This window comes from Rhinolophus hipposideros (genome assembly GCF_964194185.1).
Source record: "Rhinolophus hipposideros genome assembly, chromosome: 15".
In the NCBI taxonomy this organism is placed as follows: Eukaryota; Metazoa; Chordata; class Mammalia; order Chiroptera; family Rhinolophidae; genus Rhinolophus; species Rhinolophus hipposideros.
Window position 1 is genome coordinate 56,241,534 of NC_138061.1, and position 9,502 is coordinate 56,251,035.

Here is a 9,502-nt window from a genome sequence, read left to right on the forward strand (position 1 = left end):
TGCATGTAAATCTAAAGTATCTTAAAACATTCGATTTTTTAGAAGTTGATAAAATTCTTACCATATATACAGTCCATTTTCAAACAACCTCAATTATCCAAATAATGTACTTCAGTTTTTATTATTTATTTTACAAAGAAAATATTATTTTTAATAGCAACCGCTTTTGCCAAATTGTCATCTGGAAAGGCTAGACTAATTTACATGCCAACATGAAAATAGCATTTCTTTATACTCTTGCCACACTGAGCTAGTTATCTTACTTTTATTTTCTGCCAATCTAATACAAGAAAAAAAGTAGAGATCTTTATATATATTCTGGATACTGAATCCTTATCAGATACATGTTTGCAAACGCATTCTATTATAATCCCCATTTTACTGATGAAGAAACTGAGACACAAAGACATTAGGTAGCCTGCTGGAGCCCGTGTGGCTACAAGGGAGAGGGCCAGTGTTCAACTCCCAACAGTTTGGTTCCAAAGTGAGGTCTTGAACTCACTCATCAGTTGGGCTCTCAGAAAAGAAGCCCTGGGAATCAAATGGTTAAGGGCACTTGGCTCAGGCAGCCCAACACATCCCACTCCCACTGGGGATGGCCCTACCCTGCGGTTCAGGACAAACCAGTCATGCCTAGTTACCAGACTCTCACAGATTTTACCAAGGGCTCATCTTGCCCAGGACCTGAAAATGCAAAGTAAAATGACCAAGTCCCTCTTCCTTCCCCAGGGCAGTGCCTGGAGGTCACTCCCAATGCATGTGCTGTCCCCTTCTGACAGATACATTCCTTCTAAAGGGAGCTGAATGCCTTCACTCAGGGTATAGTGTTTCTCATCTCTCTAAGGTGACTTTGTGTGTCTCACCTCTGACCAACCTTGCTTTGTTCTTATTGAGCAACTGAGACTAAGCTGAAGCAAGACTATCTTATTTTCCTCATCTCCAAGGTAGTTCTTGTGGTTGACAGCTCTCTTCATCTGTGCTGGCTACCGATTAAGGGCAGCTGTGATGGGCAGGAGCCGTAAGAGGTTCAGTGCTGAGCACATGGGAGACGCTCAACGACCGCAGCAGGAGTCCAGTGCAGGGAGAGATGATGGCAGAAATGAAAGCAGGTGAAAGACACCACAAAGCATCTCAGACCAGGAGAACGGCATGTGCAAAGGCATGCAGGCAGGAGGGAGTACTCACTAGACTGGAAGAACTTCCAGAGAGACTTGGCAAGAAGAATCCACAGCGAGTGGGAGGGAGAAGTCTGGAATGGATCCCAGCTTTTACTTGTTCAGAGGGAAATTAAGGGGTCAAGTAAATTTACCCCAAAATATGCCTGATTTTGAAGAGACTGTAAAATCAGGACCATTCCCAAAGAGCTAGGGTCTAGGATGGAGCACATCGTCCCCCGAAGCTTGTGTGCTCATCAGACTGCCTATACTTCCCTAAAGGGCACACGGAAATTCCCACTTACTATTCAAGTTGATTCCTCCACACGTATGTAAAGAGAAAAAAAAAGACATAGTTAAAAAGGATTATCTTAGTTTTCAATGAAAATAATAATAATAATATCTGACTTATGCTGGATGTTTAATGTTTGCCAGGCACTATGCTAAATGCTTAATGACATTATCTCATTTAGTTCTCACCGCCCTCCATGAGTTGGGTGCTTTTATAGTGCCCATGTTATGGATGAGGAAACCAAGGTCCAGAGGTTAGTGGCTAGCCTAAGGTCAGATGGCCAGGAGGTGGCACTCCAGGATGTCTGTCAGAAGCCCACACACTGACTGCCAGGTGGTATTGCCTAATGCTTTCTAATAAAGGAAGTCTAATTCCCCTGTCCACATCCCTTTTGCTCTAAGTCAGTTACATTCTTTTTCTTACCTCTTAGATGAAATGGATTTTTCAAAGAGCTTTCAAATGATCGTTGTTATCCAGAAACATTTAAGCTCACTCATGCATATTTTATTGTCTTGATTATCCGCCAAAATTCACCGAGGCTCTAAGCATCTATAATCCCAAACAGGATACTTCAAAAATTCATGTTAGGTCTTTTAGAGATACTGTTATAACCATATAAGTGATAAGTACATATATTGAAGTTCTTCCCAATGACGGAGTAATATCTTCCAGTAAAAACATTCTTTTGAATAATTAGTACTGAGTGATATCATTCTTATATTTTTATGCAGATTGTAAATATTTTTTCAAAAGGTTGAATATCCTGTGGGGAAATAAATCGCTTTTTTCTATCCTTAGAAATGGAATAAGAGGAATGACTTTTGGGAAACAAATACAAAAGCTGTGATATCACAGCCAGATATTTTTAGAATATGAGAATGAAATGGCTTATATCAACTAAAAATGTAACTTGTCAGCAAAGAAACACTAGCGAGTGATTTTCCTGGCAGGATTAAAATTTATGATTCGTATGAAGACAGTTTAGTGCTGGAGCCAACAGTTCCTCTGAGATTGCTTATAGCTAAGTCATATTGCATGTCTCGTATTAGTAAAGGGAAGGTTCTCAGGGTCTTTCTGCTTTCATGTTCAAGTTCTATTTGTCAAGAAGAAACTTCATCTGATGTCTTTCAATAAAAGGCAAGCCCAAATGTCATAGAAGAAAGAGAATCCCAGTAAGTGTTCCCAGAAAGCAGACCTTTGGAAGCCATGGTGAGAAATCACGCTGGCACTAGATGGGGTTTCTTGCGTCTACCGTTCTCTAGAGTCATGGTCAAAAGATACCCATTCCAAAGAAATTATTAGAAAAGAAAGAGATTCTTCTTTTGCCATTGCCAAAAAGGATGACTTCCAGGAATAAAATTACAAAATCCAAAGTTATCACTGTCTGAAAATATCACACTTGTGGTTAAGTTTAGCCAAGGTGAAATGGAATAATCAAAAACATCAAGAGAAATACAGGTCACAGATAGGGGTTGTTAGGGCAAAAATTGCTGCACAAGAGGCACCAGGAAAGAAAGAGTCCACATATGATACCAAGAAGTGAGAAACGGATAAGAAATCATTGCCCCTTATGATGAAACCCAGTACTATTTTCAGTCAGAATGCAATTATCCATTCCCTCCAAAAAACAAAGTTGCCACTAGGAACATATTCCAAGACCATAATGGGCCAGAATGAAAAATCTCCAGATCATTTGTCTGAAGAAACCGTCAATGCAAATAGCTGAGGAGAAACTGCAAGAATTATCACCAGGGGAGATAAATTCTACAGGTGAGTCTGGCCAAGGAAAACCTTTCATGAATAATGACCAATAGAAAGCAACTTTGTGAGTAAAGTTAGCCAGAGAAAATTCCTCACTATCATAATCAGTGCATAAAAGCAGTATTTATGAGACTTCAAAAATCAGTTGCTGAATAAACAGATTCCATGAATAAAATTAGCCACGAAATAATTAGTCCTTTGAAGACCTGAAATCCTTGGGTAAAGCTATTCAAGACCAAGCTCTTCAAAGCAATGCTTAAATATACCTATAAATATAACTATATAATATATATTTAATTTATATGATTTTATTTATAATTTATGTAATGTTATTAAATATATATATAATTTAATAAACATAAACATATGTAAATATGTATTTGACTCATTATATAGGAGCTCATTAAACAAAGGCTATAGGGGGAAATTTACTCAAGTGACATCAATGGATATCTCTTCCATGGACAAATGGGACTGGGACCCAATTCCCTAAACACTTTTTTTTCAGGGAGGTTACCGCATAGAAAAGAGGTTAACCAGGACACGATTTCTCACACGTCTGTTTAGGAGCATTTGAGTCATATTCCACAGGGAAATTCCCCCCAAATTCTGGTCTGGAAGAAGCATTTCCAGTGCTACAGTTAGAACAGAATTACTGAGAAAACGGCTTGAGAAAGAGAGGCTTCCGCTAATAGTATTGGCCAGAACAGAAGATGTTCAGCTTTATAAAGAAAAATAACGCCTAACGATCAAGATGTTCACCACAAAACCTCAAAAGAGATCAGCTCTGAAGGATGGTGTGTTGACTCGATGAGAAATGATAAAAATAAGCAAATCTTGAAATCAGGAGGAATTAAACCAATGTATGAGGGCAAGTCCCAGGACAGTTTCTGGAGATTACTCTTCAGGAGTAGAGAAAGGTTCTGTAGGGTAATGTTCCTGAGAACATGCCTCAGGCACACTGATATCTATCTCCAGATCCCTTCAAAACAAAATACCAAAAGAATTATCATTGTCATGGGTAAAACTACTAAATAAACAGCCCTAAAGAAAGAGCAAATTTCTCAGCAAATGTCACCACAGATAATAGAATATAAGTCTAGTTAAATAATGCCATCTGGACGGGCCAGCCTGGTGGCTCAGGCGGTTAGAGCTCCAAGCTCCTAACTCCAAAGGCTGCCGGTACGATTCCCACGGTTCAGCTCCTTGAGTCCCGTAAGGGATGTTGGGCAGCACCCCCTGCAACTAAGATTGAACATGGCTCAGTTGATTGGAGCGCGTCCTCTCAACTTCAAGGTTGCCGGTACGACTCCCGCAAGGGATGGTGGGCTGTGTTCCCTGCAAGTAGAAATGGCAACTGAACCTGGAGCTGAGCTGCGCCCTCCACAACTAAGACTGAAGGGAAAACAACTTAAGGCTGAACGGCATCCTCCACAACTAAGATTGAAAGGACGACACCTTGACTTGGAGAAAAAAAAAAGGGCCTGGAAGTACACCCTGTTCCCCAATAAAGTCCTGTTCCCTTTCCCCAATAAAATCTTAAAAAAAAAAAAAAAAAAAAAAAAAAAAAAAAAAACCTTTAAAAAAATCCTTAAAAAAAATGCCATCTGGAGATAAAAAGTTTCAAGTGTAAGATTAGTCAGGATAAAAATCTTCCAAGCAATTCTTTAGGAGAGGAAAAGTGATGAAGGCTTTCAGCCAGGGGGCCGCCCCCTCCCGCCCCCCCTCACCCCCGCAAATGCTGTCAGAAAAATCTATGGAGAGAATCCAACTCAGTGAAATTCCCTGGCAAACACTATCCAAAGGAAGAAAATCTTTTGAGAAGGATAGACAAGGCCAAATGTCTCAGGACTCAGGAGTAGTTTAAAGCAACGCTGAGCTGGCACTGAGCTCACAATGCCATTTGTTTGTAGCCCACCGGAAAGAAGTGCTCTGCTTTCTCTCCTGCAGAAATTACCTCTCCTGCGGTACGGTCCGTTATCTCAATTCATCTCTTTTCAGAAAAAACAGATAACCAAGGTAAAGTAAATCTCAACCACACAGTCCCACAGGTATCATCTTGTAGTGCAAACTCTGTTGTCAGTGTGGCCCAAGCTAAAGTCTTACAAGGTCTCCCGTCAGTATTCTTGACCCCTTTCTAGATAGCCATGATGGCGTGAAGATTTTCTCCACCTCTAATTTGCTTATTTTCAGTGCCTCAAGAATACAAGAATACACTAGTCTCTTCTTATCCATGGGGGATATATTCCAAGACCCTTAGTGGATGCCTGAAACTGCAGAGAGTATCGAACCCTATATTACTATGCTTTTTCCTATGCATACGAGTATAATACATACCTATAGTAGAGTTTAATTTATATATTAGGCACAGTAAGAGATTAACACCTGCAACTAATAATTAAATAGGACAATTATAACAATATACTGTAATAAAAGTTATGTGAATGGCTTTGGGGTCATTATTAAGTAAAACAAGGGTGACTTGAACACAAGGACAATCAATCTAATAACCAAGAGGAACAGGCAGGGAGCATATACAGTGTAGATACACTGGACAAAGAGATGATTCACGCTCTGGTCAGGCCAGAGCACAGCGGCATAGTGAGAGTTCATCATGCCACTCAGAATGAAATGCAATTTAAAAGGTATAAATTATTTATTTCTGCAATTTTCCATTTAATATTTTTGAAAATATTAAATTTCTGCAATTTTCCATTTAATATTTTTGAAACACAGTTGACTGAGGGTAACCAAAATCACAGAAAGTGAAACCACAGATAAGGGGAAACTAATCTTTTCAAGTTTTCACAAGAGACAACTCCAGACAAAGATTAACAAAGACTATGTATCTCAGCAAACAAAAATGAAAGTCAAATCATCAAAGAATAAGGTGAATCAGGATGAAGTTACCCAAGGAATGATTCCCACAGACCTTCCTTTGGAATGTAATGAAGTTCCCAAAGTGTTTCTGCCCTCAGAGACAAGTCAGCAGCTGAGACGGGATGGTTACCAAACTGCCTCTCCAGGAGAGATGAATGTTGAAAGTAAAGCTGGTGAATAGACACCACTGAGAAGATATAAAAGAATCCAAACACACTTCACGAGGGTTTCATCACAAGAGTCAAGTTCCCTGGAGGCTATTCAATTAATCAAAATTGAATTGCTCCTGATATTCCCCAATCTGAGCCAAATTCCTTCTCTGAAGAGTTTATTTTATAGGTAACCATACATTTCCCACCATGGTTAAGTGATATTCTTTAGACATGAATATTGATGGTGAAATGATCTAAGAAGCTATTTCTCAAGAGATTATCAACCAAAAATATAAAAAATGTATCATGTCTAAAGATGCATCAAATACTTCAGAGAAACTCCAGAAATGAAAAGAAAATGACTATATGGGTAACTAATGGATAAATGAGAGGAGTGTATCCACTTAATTCAATGAAGAATGGAGACAAAACAAAAATAAAGAATTGACAAGATTGTCAATTTCAACTTGATTTTCCCATAAGTGAATTGTTATTCAATTATAAAGCAAATAGCATAACATAAGGATTAAGAGCAAGAATTTTGGCTTCAGCAAATCTGGGTACAAATCCAAGTCCTGCCATGTGTCGGCGTGGAATTAACCCCTGGTCATTCACAAAAGGTGAAAGCATTCACAGACTCTACAAAGGAAGTTCTTATTGAAGTTAGGGCGGAGAGAGAATGCCCATGGCAGTGCCCAAAGATGACAGCTGCCACAGGTTGTAAGAAGAGAAACACCAGTGGGGGGCGGGGGTGTGTGTCATGGAGCAGAGTCCAGAGTCTGAGAGGGGACAGCTGCACCTAACTTCAGGTTAGCTTTTTCTTATATAGAAAGGGGGAGTCGGTTAGGCAGGTTTGAGGGCTGACATCCTTCCTGGGGTCTGGTCTGTTTGAAGAAGATATCATCTCTGGACTCTGGACGGGGACTCGGCCATAGAGGTCTGGGACGATGCGTCACCAGTAAATACTGCCAGAAGTTGTAGATTGGATTCCAGTGTTCGGGCTCCTGAGGATTAAGAAATTGCTTTTTCCCAGGTTAGGATGTTGTTAATTAACAAATCATGGGTTTACTTGAGAAAAGCAACAGAGTTCTTTAATCAGTGAGGGGAGAAACAAAGAGAAAACTGATGACTATCAGGATGGATCAAACTGCAAACAAAGTCTAATTACAGGTGGCTAGAAAGCGAGCTATGCAGTGAGTTAAACTGCAAATTAGCTAAGTCCAACTGCCCTACTGATTCCCTAAATTTCACCCTTACAGCACATACTAGCTGTGTGGTTATGAGCAAGTTTCCTAACCCTCTGTGTCCCAGATGCCTGCCTCCCCTAAAGTCAGGATACTAATAAACTTTACTATGTAAAGTTGTTTGGGCGTTTCCATGAGACAATAAAAATAAGTGCTCAATAAATAGTAGCTATTTGCCCAGCTCAACACTGGCTTCTGAAAAACATTGCATTAAGAGTGATTACCTGTATTTTAGTGGTCTTATTCCACCTATTAGTTCAGATTCTTCCCTAGATTATTTTTGTCATCCCTAGTGGACAGGCCATGTGAGCCTATCAGGATGTCAGGTCCTGCCTGGTCCACTCGGAGAATTTTCTCCCCAGGCCTCTGCTGTCTGAGCAGTGGTTTGAAGGTGCCTGCCACCAAGCAGTCACTACTCCCGCCCACCTTCATGGCTGCTGCTGCACTGCTCACCCTCCAAGGGCCAAAGAGGCACCATGTTCCCCAGAGGCAGAGCCCTGAGGCTACGGGGCATTCTGGTAGAAGTAGGGAAAAGAACCTCTTGCTACTTTGTGCCACTGTTTTCACCAGGCCATGAAAACACAGGCTGCCCCCAGGCTCAAAGAATTCTCTGTAAATAACTGAAAATGCTCTTCCAACTTCTGTTTGCAGTCCCTCTGCTCCCACAAAGGAAGTCAGGCATGAGAAAGAGCTCTTTGACTTAGCAAGGTGTATAAAGATGGACACACAAAGTTGTTCATCAAAATATGTTTACAATAATGAAAACCCCAAAACAATCAGAATGTCCACCATTGGGAGAATGTGGTACGGCTAAGTGATCATATGATTTTGTTATGCATATGTGTATGAGTGAGTGAGTGAGTGGGTGAGTGTGTGTGTGTGTGTGTGTGTGTGTGTGTGTGTGTGTGTGAGAGAGAGAGAGAGAGAGACAGAGAGAGACAGAGAGAGAGAGACAGAGAGACAGAGAGACAGAGAGACAGAGACAGAGAGACAGAGAGACAGAGAAAGAAGAGGGATTTGGAAGGATGCAATAGAAAAGATTGGGTTCTTTTTTATCTTATTCCAAAACTATTTTTGTTAGACTCAGCATCTACTCAGGGGTGTCAAAACTGCGGCCCGCGGGCCAACTGTGGTCCGCAATCCATTGTTAATTAGCCCGCAGCAAATTCCAAAAATATATTTAGTTTACTTAAATAAACCAGGTGAGGCAATACGTACTTCACCTCGAGTGAGTGGCCCAACTGTTTGTGTATTTTACCGCATATGGCCCTTGGTGAAAACCGTTGAAAAAAGCTTTGACACCCCTGATCTACATGATCAAAAAGAAAGCTTCTCTCCCTTTTAGTATTTCTTCCTCCTGCCTAAGTAGTGCTTTTCCAGTAAACAAGAGAGGGGAAAAGAAGGAAAAGACAAACAGGACTGGAGGTTGCTGAGCCCAGCCTTGACTGTCCACCACCACCACCGCCACCAGGGGACAGTATCACAGAGACAAGGGCAGATGTACAGAGAGAGGTTCCAAATGTAGTGAATTTTTCCAAGCCCTGCCTGCCTGTCCACCCCTCTAAGGGTTTTGTTTTTACATAACTGGCAGAATGAACTCCAGAATCTTGTGGTATTCTGTCCCAGGTTCCCATCTGCTTAGCATTTAAACCTTAAAACAAAGATACGAATATTGCCTGAACAACTTCACAGAACAAAAACAAAAAGACACAAACATAGACTTGACAATAATTTTGAGAGCTGCTAATTTTGATCTGGTATTTAATTTATATTTCAGATAGCTAGCTAGATAGAAAAAACAAGAGGCATTACTGGAATTCATCATAGAAACATTCCACAACACTATTATGCAGCCATTAAAAGCAATAATGTAGAAAGATATGTGATGGCATAGCAAATATATCATCTCAGAGTGTGTGTGTGTGTGTGTGTGTGTGTGTGTGTGTGTGTGTGTATGCATAGTAAGGTATATAGAAAAATAGTCATTTGAGTGATAGGATTGCTGCTAAATTTTAATTT